We start from the raw sequence: 10,936 nt of genomic DNA, 5'->3' as shown, positions 1-10,936 counted from the left end.
AAGCTGCTTCGGGTGGTGGTCTGGCACCTGGTTACCAGCTGATTTCTCCTGACTTGGGGATCCCTTCGCTCTTTTCCAACCTCCAGGTGCTGTGCTGTGCTTTAGTTTGATCTTTATGTTGCCTGAATTGTTGTCATTATGTTCATCCGCTCTTCTTATCAGGCTTTGGTGGATGGAATGGCCAGCCAGCTGAAGTCGCAGGGAGCTTCCATCCCGAAAGTGGCTTCATCTCTTGAGCGTTGGAATCCGGTGTTGCTTCGGGGTCGTGTATCCGAGTTGGAGGCAACTAATGCTGGTTGGTGTCCTTTCTTCTTCTTCTTGTCCGTGGATTGTTTTACCTTCTGACCTCATTTTGTTTGAATACCTCTTGATAGGGATGACTCGGCAGATCACAGTTCTTGAAGAAAAACATTCCCAGGATCAAGCTGAAATGGCTCGACGGTGCGCTGACTTCGAGGAGAAGTATTCTCAGAGTCAGATCGAATTGAGTCAGGTCTCCGCGGCTTTGGATGATGCCAACGCTCTGAGTTCTTCTCTTCATGCTCAGCTTGACTCTGAAAAGGTGACTTACGAGACCGTGCTTCACCTTATCATGCTCATGGATTCTGAATGAGTTGATTTTTGCTTGTAGGAAGAAAAACGCATCCTTGCTGCTTCTCGTGACAACCTGGACAGATTGTACCAAGATTCCAGCAATTCGCTAACCATCTTGGAGAGGAGCCACCGTTTTACGATGGAAGAGCTGGACAATCAGCGTCGTCAGTTGCAAGAATCCTCGGACGAAGTGACCCGCCTTACACAGTTGCTATCAGCAAAGGATGCCACCATCAAGGGACTCCGAGCTTCTAAGAAATCCATTGCTCAGGAGTTAGAAACTGCTCAGCAGGCTACTAGAGTTGCCGAAGAAACCGCTGTCACTTTCAAAGCTCAGCGTGATAAAGCCCTGGACAAGGCTATTCGGGCAGGACGAATCTTGATGAGAAGACCTGGCGTGGTTGTCCCTGAAGACATAAGAGCCGATGTGAATGCTGCCCCCGATTCTTCGAATCGCCCTTCTTCGTCGGTCGTTCCTGAGAAAGACATTGGAAAATAAAGAAACATTTCGCGTGTTATTAGCGCGCGGTTAGCATGATCAAGTACTCGTTAGAGGTTATTGGCTTATCATTCGAATGACATCATCACTCTCTTATGGTATCCGAATTGCAAATTTGTGGTAACGCTGCATGATGATCATGAAGTTTGTTTGTGGGATATGGAAGTCATCCCCTGAATTGCATAAGCACGAGTAAGCTGCACCGGCTTGAGCCGTCAATGACTTTAGCTGATAACTCCGTTAGTAGGGCATAGTGGTCACCCTAGGTTAGGTAAGCGTGAGCATGTTGCGCCGCCTTAAGTCGTTGCCGACTTAAGTCGATTGCTCCATTTGCAGGGCATAGTGGTCACCCCGAGTTAAGTAAGCGTGAGCATGTTGCACCGCCTTAAGTCGTTGCCGACTTAAGTCGATTGCTCCGTTTGTAGGGCATAGTGGTCACCCCGAGTTAAGTAAGCATGAGCATGTTGCACCGCCTTAAGTCGTTGCCGACTTAAGTCGATTGCTCCGTTTGCAGGGCATAGTGGTCACCCCGAGTTAAGTAAGCGTGAGCATGTTGCACCGCCTTAAGTCGTTGCCGACTTAAGTCGATTGCTCCGTTTGTAGGGTATAGTGGTCACCCCGAGTTAAGTAAGCGTGAGCATGTTGCACCGCCTTAAGTCGTTGCCGACTTAAGTCGATTGCTCCGTTTGTAGGGTATAGTGGTCACCCCGAGTTAAGTAAGCGTGAGCATGTTGCACCGCCTTAAGTCGTTGCCGACTTAAGTCGATTGCTCCGTTTGTAGGGCATAGTGGTCACCCCGAGTTAGTAAGAATGCAAGTCAATCGTAAACGAGCCAAGTATCTTTGAAATCTCTCTTTATTGATGACGTATTTCCATTATTACAGAATACATGGTCGCCCCGGCTTGTTTTGAAATACAGCTAGGGGTAAAACTTTCGCAGGTGCTCTATGTTCCAGGAGTTCCCAACTTCTGTGCCATCCATCTGGGTGAGGCGATACGATCCGGGCCGAGTGACTTCTGCTACTATGAATGGCCCTTCCCATAAGGGTGATAACTTGTGCCGTCCCTCCCCCGTTAGAATTCGGCGGAGGACGAGGTCTCCTACCGAAAAGAAACGTTGCCGCACAGCTTTGTCGTGGTAGCGCCTTAGGGTCTACTGGTATCGTGCTGATTGGATTACTGCATTCAGTCGTTCTTCCTCAAGTACATCGATATCCTCCAGCCTGGTGGCTTCGGCTTCTGCTATGCTTTCGAAGATCAATCTTGGCGCCCCAAACTTGAGATCAGCAGGTAGTACTGCCTCCGACCCATAGACCATGAAGAAAGGAGTGTTTCCCTGCAGGGCCCGGCTTGGTTGGGTTCTCAAGCTCCAAACAACATAAGGCAATTCTCTTATCCATTTTCCTGCGAATTTTTCGTTCTTATCAAAGACCCTTTTCCTGAGTGCCTCCAATATCATTCCGTTGGCTCGCTCAACCTGCCCGTTGGCTCTCGGATGGGCTACAGATGCGTACTTAATCTGAATGCTCTTTTGCTCGCAGAAGTCAAAGAATTCTGAACTGGTGAAGTTGGATCCCAAGTCAGTGATGATACTGTTTGGTATCCCGAATCTGAATATTATGCTTTGTATGAATTCCACGGCTTTAGCGGAGGTTAAAGAGGCAATGGGCTGGAACTCTATCCATTTAGTGAATTTGTCAATTGCCACCAATACATGGGTGTATCCTCCTTGAGCTTTCTTGAAAGGTCCAATCATATCCAATCCCCAGCATGTGAAAGGCCAAGTTACTGGTATGGTCTGTAGCTGCTGTGCTGGCATGTGCTGTTGCTTTGACAGGTATTGGCAAGCTTCGCATCTCTGAACTAACTCGGCTGCATCGTTCTTCGCCGTCGGCCAATAGAATCCTGACCTGAAAACCTTCCCGACTAGTGTTCTGGATGCCGCATGTACTCCACACTGCCCTGCATGGACTTCCTCCAGAAGTTGCTTCCCGGTGGACGGGAGAACGCACTTCATGAGGACGCCTGACGCGCCCCTCCTGTATAATACCTCCCCAATGAGTGTATAGTGAGCTGATTGTCTGGCAATGCGCTCTGCCGAATTCTTGTCATCTGGTTCTTCTTCATTCTTTATATACTTAATAATCGGTTGTCTCCAGTCATCAGAGTCTGACTCGGGTTGATCTATGATGTTGCACTCTTCTATTTGATCCATCGAGATGCTCGGCTGGAGAATTTCTTGCACGAAGACCCCGGGCGGGACCTGAGTCCGACCGGATCCGAGCTTGGACAGTACATCGGCCGCCGTGTTCCGATCTCTTTCTATATGATGAAACTCCAGACCCTCGAATTTATCCTCTAGCTTTCGGACGGCGGCGCAGTATTTTCCCATTGAATCACTTGAACAATCCCATTCCTTGTTTATCTGACTGATGACTACCAGAGAATCTCCATACACCATCAGTCTCTTGACGCCCAATGATATGGCGATGTTTAATCCGTGTATCAAAGCTTCATACTCGGCTGCTAGGGATGTAATCGGATCGAATACGGACGGATATCACTGAAATCATATTTGTTTTCATATTTTTACTCGGATTCGAATTCGAATACGAATAGCTTCGGATACGAATACGAATACGGATGTTCTCGAATACAAATACGGATAGGTGTGTGTCGAATACGGAACTAGTCGGACACGGATATAGTCGGTAACGAATTTTTTGTCGGATATCGTGTAAGACATCATTCCACACATATCATGGTTGTAATCATGTATCCACTCCTTGAGTCCAAACATTTTTAGTATTATATGTGTACATATGTCACATTTTTTGTAAAAATCATGATTTTTTAGCCTATGTGCGTGTTATTAATTTATTTTGTATAAAATCATCAAAATGCAAATAACTTACCAAAACTAATAAACATTCTATAAGAATATAACCTCAAGTCTCCACATGAAAATGATAAAGTGAACTTGGATAAATAGAGTGATTTCACGTGTAATTCACACAACAAGTGAAAGTGAAATGAAAGAAACACTATCATATTGTGGATTTTATGGTCCAAATATTTTGGAGGATTATATGTGGACATACCGTACGCCTCCATAAATTTTCATGAATTTTTGAGGCTATTTGTGTATTATTAATTTCTTTCTATAAAAATCAACAAAATGCACACAGCTATCCGGATAAGATATCCGGATATCCGAGAAGATTTATCCGAGAAAGTATCCGAATATTCGATATCCGACGGATATCAGACATATTGTATTCGAATTCGATATCCGAACAAAATATCCGTATTCGTATCCGTTATCCGAAAAAAATCCGGATATCCGAAAATTCCATCCGAACCAGTGTTCACCATCTTCGAATCCGGATCCGGACGGATATTTTCCGAACCATATTACATCCCTATCGGCTGCGTTGTTAGAGGCCGGGAATAGCAACTGGAGAGCATACTTGAGGTGCTCGCCTCCAGGTGCGGTGAAGAGAATCCCTGCTCCTGCTCCCTGCAGCTTCAGCGAGCCATCAAAATACATTCGCCATACTTCTGTCGTTTCTGGATTGTCTGGAACTTGTTGTTCTGTCCACTCTGATACGAAATCAACCAGTGCTTGAGTCTTGATGGCAGTGCGAGGTCGGAACTCGATATCATGGGATCCCAACTCGCAAGCCCACTTGGCTATTCGGCCAATGACTTCCTTGTTGTGAAGAATATCCCCTATTGGAAAACCAGTAACTACTATGACTTTGTGATCGTCAAAGTAGTGGCGCAGCTTGCGGGCAGTTAGAAGTACTGCATATAATAACTTCTGAACTTGAGGATACTTTTTCTTCGATGGGCCTAGAACCTCACTGATGAAATAAACAGGATGTTGTACCGGATAGGCATGCCCTTCTTCCACTCGCTCGACTACCAACGCAGTGCTTACCACGTGAGTCATGCAAGAGATATATAGCAGCAAATCTTCAGCCGGTTGAGTCGGCGTAGCTCGCCGGGGCGGTTTCAATACTGGTGGTGTTGTCAGGAATTTCTTCAGTGCGTCTAGAGCTTCTTGTGCTTCTGAAGTCCATTGAAACTTATCCACCTTCTTGAGTAGTTTGTAAAATGGCAGACCTTTTTCTCCCAGCCTGGATATAAATCTGCTCAGGGCTGCCATACATCCAGTGAGTCGCTGAACTTTCTTTTGCGACCGAGGAGCTTCCATCTTCATGATAGCTTCAATCTTATCTGGATTAGCTTCAATTCCCCGGTGGCTGACAATAAATCCGAGCAACTTTCCTGCTGGTACCCCGAAAACACATTTTTCAGGATTGAGCTTCCATCTATATCTTCTCAGGCTGTTGAAAACCAGCTGTAAGTCTTCGATGAAGTTTTCCGGATTCTCCGTTTTGATCACCACGTCGTCTACGTAAGCCTCCACACGCTTGCCCCAATGATCGGCTAAGCATGTTTGAATGGCTCTCTGATAAGTCGCTCCAGCGTTTTTGAGGCCGAACGGCATGGAGGTATAACAGAAAGCACCAAACGGGGTGATGAACGCCGTTTTTTCCTCGTCTTCTTTTGCCAAACTAATCTGATGATACCCGGAATAGCAATCTAAAAAAGACAGCACAGAACACCCAGCGGTGGAATCCACCACCTGATCTATCCTCGGGAGCCCGAAGGGATCCTTCGGACAGTGTTTGTTGAGATCAGTATAGTCGACGCACATGCGCCAATCCACTTTATTCTTTTTGAGTACAAGAACAGGGTTGGCTAACCACTCGGGGTGTAATACTTCTCTAATAAATCCAGCCGCGACCAAGCGAGCTAACTCGGCACGAATGACCTCTCTCTTGTCTGGCGTGAAACGACGCAGCTTTTGCCGGATCGGCCTCGCCTGAGGATAGACTTTCAATTTGTGCTCGGCCAACTCCCTCGGGACTCCCGGCATATCCGCAGGTTGCCATGCGAATACGTCTCGGTTATCTTGCAGGAACTGGACGAGCGCGCTTTCCTATTTGTCATTCAAACTGGAGCTGATGATGGCCGTCTTGCGCTCATCAGCGAACCCCAGGTTGATTCGCTTGGTTTCTTCAGTCGGCCGCATAGAGGTCGCGGCCTGAGCTTCGTTTGCCGGTACGGCGAGGTCTTCCTCAGGCTTAGAGTTCGCCGGCGTAGAAGGAACCGTCGACGGCTTGGTGGTGAGGGCTGCTTGGATGGCCACTCGGAAACATTCTGCGGCGCCTTGGAAGTCGGCGCGCACAGTTATGATTCCTTGCGGTCCTGGCATCTTCAGTATCATGTAGGTATAGTGCGGGATGGCCATGAATTTGGCTAGCCCCGGCCTTCCGATGATGGCGTTGTACCCGCAGTCGAAGTTCGCCACCTCGAACCTCAGGAACTCGGTTCTGTAGTTATCCGGAGTCCCGAAGGTGACCGGCATGTAGATGTGGCCCAGCGGGTATTCCCCTTCCGTCGGCACGATGCCGAAGAAAGGAGTGTCTGACTCGTGGAGCTCTTTGAGGTGAACTCCCAAGCCTTGGAGCGTACGGGGGAAGGTGACGTTGATGCTGCTCCCCCCGTCCACTAGCACCTTCTTTACCCGGCTCTCTCGGATCACCGGATCGACGAGGAGCGGGTATTTGCCTGGATGGTCAAAGTTGAGCCATTGATCCTCCCGAGTGAAAGTGATTGGGTGCTCCGACCACCGGTATGGGGCGGGAGGGCCGGTGGTCGCCACCAGTATCTGGCGGTCGTTGAGCTTTTGTTGTCTTTTGTTCTCCTGCGACCCATGTCCGCCGAAGATGACGTTGACCTCCCTGTCAACGCGCGGGAAAGCTCCTCCTCCTCCCTCCTCCGGCTGATGGGGCTGTCGTGGTTCACCTGGTCCTCCCCTCGGCGGAGGAGGTGGTAGGGGTTGGAAGGGTCGGCCATGCCCGACGGAGTGCTTGAAATCCCGGCAGTTGCGGAGAGTGTGGCGCATGTCTTTGTGGTAAGGGCACTGGGCGTCGAGGATGTCGTCCAGCGTGCGCTCGCCTCCTCGAGGCCCTCCTCGGGCGCGAGAGGCGGGTGGTCCGGCAGCGTGTACCTCTTCACGAGGCCTCTTCTCCCAGCGTTTGTCGGATGGCTGGTTTGCGTCACGTCGTGGTGCTGCCGGTGCAGGCTTTGCTCCTCCGATGAGATCCTGGGCCCGCTCGTCGGCGGTGATGTAGAGGTCGGCTTCCCGGAACAGCTCCTCGGAGGTAGTCGGCGCCTTTTGTAGTATGGCTCGGACGAAAGCCGAGTCGTTAGATCCTCTGTAGAAGTCCTCGATCACGGCCGCCTCCGTGACCTCGGGGATGCGGTTTCTCATGGTCTGGAACCTTTTAAGGTATGACCGGAGAGTCTCATCCCCCCGGCGCTTGATGGATTTGAGGTCCCATGGTTGCGCTGGCTTGTCGGAGAGAGACTGGAAGTTGGCGGTGAAACGTCGACTGAAGTCTCCCCAGTCGTCGATGCAGTGTCGGGGTAGATGTCGTAGCCACTGCAGCACATCTTGCCCAAGGACGATGGGCAGATACGCGGTCATGACGTCTTCGGATGCTCCAGCAGCCCGAGCAGCGGTGGTGTAGACGGCTAACCAACCCCCTGGATCCTGCTTAGGTTCATATTTGTCGACATTGGATACCTTGAAGTTGGGAGGCCATTGGATGGCCCTAAGGCGCGGAGTAAGGGCGGATACTCCGCATGTGTCCTCCTATCGTCGGGGATGACGTCTGTCCCGGGGAGGGGAGTGGCGGTGGTGGTTCCTCGACCGTCCCCGGGTGGTACCACCAGTTGAAGCTGTTGCCGACTCAGTTCGGGTGGCCTGGCTTTGAGTCGGGAAGCCATGATCTCGGTCATACTCCTCCCGACGGCGAATTTCGTTCTCATGCCGCCGCTCGCGCGAAGCATTGATAGAGCTTCGCGCGTCTCGGCGACTGTTGATGGCGTGTCGCAAATCGTTCGGCGGGTGAGCGAGCGGTAGAAGATGGTTGGCCGCCTGAGTGAACAGGCGTCGGTATCCTTCGGCGTCGGGAGTCCGAGGAAGACCGTCAGCTATCCGAGCTAGAACGCCTCCGACTTCGCTCGGCGTGTTCATAGCTCGGGCAAAGTCGGGGTTCAGGTTGCGCCCGAAGAGCGGATTCTCGCGTTGTTGCCTTGCATCTTGCTCGGCTTGCTCCTGAGTCCGCCGGCGATCACGTCGTCGGGAGTTCCTTCGTTCCCTGAAGACGCGTTCTTCCGGAGTTTCTCCTATCTCTGAGACCTTGTCTCGCGAGACAGGCTGCTCCGGATCCCGTTCTCCAGCTGCGTGATGTCGCCGAACGTTCCTGCGTCGGTTTCTTCGTCGGTGGGATTCTCGCTGAGGTGGTTCTTCTCCAGGCGCGGTCGGTTCATCGTCAGAGACGGCGGGCGACTCTGCTCTCCCGATGAAGAGGACGTCGGGGTAGAACGGTACTGCTGTCGCGGCGATTTTCTTTCCGTTCTCCTTTGAGGCCGGAGGAACGGGAAGAACGACTTGCCTCTCCCTGGTCTCCTTCTTTCTCACGACCCGTGTCCATTCTTTCGTCGGGGAAGTGGACAGCGGAGTCTTCCGGGTCAGCGAGCTTCCAGCTCCAGCCTCCCCGGAGACGATCTTTTTCCGAAGAGCCAGAGGTAGCGTCTTTCCAGCATTTTCGGAGTTTGTTGGAGGAGACTTCTGTTCCGGCAGATCTGCGAGGCGGTGTAGAATTCCTTCTTCATCCGCTACGGACGAGATTGTCCCGAAGCAGAATACAGATCCGGGACGCACGGCGATCTTGCTGTGGAAGGTGACGGCCATTGAGCTAGCTTGGATCGTCGACACAACCCCTACCTGGCGCGCCAGCTGTCGGTGTTTTGGGTCCGACCGCACACCCGGGGTTGCCCCTCAAGGTGTTTTTAGGAGTAGGACGGTGTCAACGACTGTAGCAAAATGGTTCGTGCCGATCGCACGAGGGACAATGGACAAGATTTGTAGGTTCGGGCCGCTTAGAAGTGCGTAACACCCTACGTCCTGGTGAGTATATGAGCGTGGTTACAAGAGGGTTCTCTGATAGAGGGCGCAGAGAGTTTTACGTGGGTGGCTATGTCAAACAGGGTCGATCCTTCTGAAGGGGTGCCCCCTAGGCCTTATATACTCGACCGTGGGGCAGTACACGTGGATATGATAACAACAAGTAGCTAAAAGGTAGTGAACCTCCTGAGTTTATCCCTACGTAACCCTCGCCGACTTATCCTCGCATGGCTCCATTGCATGGGGGCTTCAGCGCGGGAAAGTCGGGTCTCCGTTGCGATTTACTCGTTCGACGATGTGGGCCGTCCGGGCTTGCACCAATCTGGTCTCACGTCTTCTCTTCTTTGTTGGTTGTCTTTCCCCAGGCCCACGAAAGAATGACCTTACGAATTATTGGGCCCTCGGGCCTTTCGTGAGGCCTTTTACTTCTTTAGTGGACCCAGGGGATATCTATCCCCCACAGGGGGAGATTGAAAGGGAAATGAACTTAATCATTTCCTATAATCGATTTTGGTGGTTGATGTCCAACACAAACCACGTGGACTAACTAGTTTGTCTAGATATTATTTAACTTAGGTGCATAAGGATCAACACAAACCAAGAAAGAAATTCAGTTGGGGACACAAACAAAATTGGAGCAAAAGGACATAGAGTGTGCTGCCTTTGGCGCACCGGACAGTGTCCGGTGCACCAGGCCCGCGTGCAACGAACCAGCCACTCTCGGGAATTCAATGGGCACGCTCCGCTATAATTCACCGGACTGTCCGGTGAGCCAGCGGAGCAACAACTCTCTATGTGTCAACGGTCGATTGCATAGATGAACAGTGTCGCACAGAAGTCAGAGCAGAGAAGTCAAAACGCACCGGACATGTCCGGTGTGCCACCGGAATGTCCGGTGCCGCTTAACGACAGAAGACACCAATGGTCAACTGCTCCAAACCCTAACGGTTAGCTAACTTAGCGCCCACCGAACAATGAACAGTGTAGTGTCCGGTGCGCCCATCGCCAGCAGAAACAGCCAACGGCTAGGAAGTGGTTGGGGACTATAAATACCCCCAACCACCTCATTTAAAGCCATTCAAGTATTCTGAACTTCCCATTCAATACAAGAGCAAAGCCAACCACTCAAATACACATTCAAAATATTCAATCCACTCCAAGTTTCCAAAATCAACTCTAGTGCTTAGAAACTTGAGAGAGGATCATTTGTGCTCTTGTTGCATGGATTGCCTTCTTCCTTTTCCATTCTAATTCTTAAGTGCTTTGTAAAGCTAGCAAGAGACACCTAAGTGTGTGGTGGTCCTTGCGGGGTCTTAGTGACAAGTGTGATTAAGGAAAAGGCTCATCCGGTCTAAGTGGCCATTTGAGAGAGGGAAAGGGTTGGAATAGACCCGACCTTTGTGGCCTCCTCAACGGGGACTAGGTTCTTTGGAACCAAACCTCGGTAAAACAAATCACCGTGTTCACTTGTGTTGATTTCCATTTGATTTGTTTTCCCCGTTTCCTCTCTCTAAAGTTTCCTTGCTAGTATTGATTTGAGTTTGCTCCCAAACGACATCCACATCTATTGAGCAACTCTTAGCAAGAGAAACAATCTTTCGCACTCGAATTTTATTCTAACGCTAACCTCGACCTTAGTGCAAGTTTAAGTTTATAAATTTCAGGTTTCACCTATTCACCCCCCTCTAGGCGACTTCCAGGACTACATTTAGCAGATGCGGTTGCGCCCCTCGAGATGTCGGTCCTCAACGAAAGCCATGGACTCATGCCCAGCACATGACGACCATCGTAGG

The sequence above is a fragment of the Zea mays genome, chromosome 3 (genome assembly GCF_902167145.1).
Source record: "Zea mays cultivar B73 chromosome 3, Zm-B73-REFERENCE-NAM-5.0, whole genome shotgun sequence".
Lineage (NCBI taxonomy): Eukaryota > Viridiplantae > Streptophyta > Magnoliopsida > Poales > Poaceae > Zea > Zea mays.
The sequence above is the reverse complement of the archived record's forward strand: the minus strand, read 5'-3'. Positions refer to the sequence as shown.